This window comes from Pyrgilauda ruficollis, unplaced genomic scaffold (assembly GCF_017590135.1).
Source record: "Pyrgilauda ruficollis isolate IOZ18807 unplaced genomic scaffold, ASM1759013v1 scaffold2000, whole genome shotgun sequence".
NCBI classification, from domain to species: Eukaryota; Metazoa; Chordata; class Aves; order Passeriformes; family Passeridae; genus Pyrgilauda; species Pyrgilauda ruficollis.
In genome coordinates this window covers 1,849-3,345 of record NW_024519209.1, presented here as the reverse complement: position 1 = coordinate 3,345, position 1,497 = coordinate 1,849, and the positions used below count along the sequence as shown (strand labels likewise).

At 59.3% G+C, this 1,497-nt stretch overlaps 1 long non-coding RNA gene across 5 annotated transcripts; it reads right to left on the bottom strand.

The window, feature by feature from the left end:
• Nucleotides 1-6: 6 nt before the first annotated feature.
• LOC121353377 lies at nucleotides 7-1,182 on the bottom strand. Of its 5 annotated transcripts, none has more exons than XR_005955099.1 (3): nucleotides 1,049-1,182; nucleotides 682-990; nucleotides 7-596 (listed from the first exon to the last, which is right to left on the bottom strand). It is a non-coding gene; the product is annotated as an uncharacterized LOC121353377 (long non-coding RNA). The 5 variants fall into 5 exon arrangements; XR_005955102.1 differs by having other exon boundaries at nucleotides 1,059-1,161; XR_005955103.1 differs by having other exon boundaries at nucleotides 682-968; nucleotides 1,017-1,101.
• Nucleotides 1,183-1,497: the final 315 nt, after the last annotated feature.

Here is a 1,497-nt window from a genome sequence, read left to right as displayed (position 1 = left end):
CTGCAGCGCACCTGTGTGCAGGAGCTGCCCGCTCACCGCCGCAAGCACTCCGAGGCCGTGCTGGCCGTGGCCTTCCACCCCCGGCGCGCCCTCAGCGCCAGCGCCGGCGCCGACGCCCTGGCCAAGGTGTTCGTCTGAGCCCGGCACAGCTGGGCACACCTGGGCACACCTGGACACACCTGGGGACAGCAACGGGACAGGACAGGTGGTGGTGTCACTTGTTTCTGTATGTGTTGGTGGCACCTGGTGGCTACTGGGTGACACCTGGGCACACCTGGGCACACCTGGACACACCTGGACACACCTGTGGACAGTGCCAGGACAGGACAGGTGGTGGTATCACTTTTTTCTCTGTGTGTTGGTGGCACCTGTGGTGGCACCTGTCACCTGCCCTGCCCAGGGACCAGCTGTGGCACATCTGAGGCGGCACCTGGGCACACCTGGACACACCTGGACACACCTGTGGACAGTGCCAGGACAGGACAGGTGGTGGTATCACTTTTTTCTCTGTGTGTTGGTGGCACCTGTGGTGGCACCTGTCACCTCTCCCAGACTGGGGTCACACCTGGTGGCACCTGGGTGACACCTGGGCACACCTGCAGACAGCAAGGGGACAGGACAGGTGGTGGTGTCACTTGTTTCTCCGTGTGTTGGTGGCACCTGGGTGACACCTGGCCACACCTGGTGGCACCTGGGCACACCTGCAGACAGCAAGGGGACAGGACAGGTGGTGGTGTTACTTTTTTCTCCATGTGTTGGTGGCACCTGGTGGCACTTGTCACCTCCCCTGCCCAGGGACCAGCTGTGGCACATCTGAGGTGGCACCTGGGCACACCTGGTGGCACCTGGGCACACCTGGGCACACCTGGTGGCACCTGGGCACAGCGCCAGCACAGGACAGGAGGTGGTGTCGTTTGTTCCTCCGTGAGTTGGTGACACCTGGTGGCACCTGTGGTGGCCTCTGTCACCTCCCCCAGGCCGGGGTCACACCTGGTGGCTGTGGTGGCCTCTGTCACCTCCCCCAGACTGGGGTCACACCTGGGCACACCTGGGCACACCTGGGCACACCTGGGCACACCTGGGCACAGGACAGGAGGTGGCACCGAGGTGCTGGTGGCACCTGGTGGCATCCCGTGACCTCGGTCACCTCCCCCAGAGCAGGTGACACACCTGAGGTGGCACCTGCCGTTGTCACCTGTCCCTGCCCAGAAGGGCTCCGTCCCCTCCCCCACCCCTCAAATTTGGGACAAATTTGGGGGATTTTTTTTCCCTCCGGGTAAATCCCAAATTTTAGGGATTTTTTTTTTTTTTTTTCCCCAATTTTTAGGATTTTTCCCCAATTTTTTTCATCTTTTTCTCCATCGGATAAATCCCAAATTTGGGGGATTTTCCCCAAAATTTTTAGATTTTTTTCCCCCAGATAAATCCCAAATTTGGGGGATTTTCCCCAAAATTTTTAGAATTTTTTCCCCCAGATAAATCCCAAATTTGGGGGAT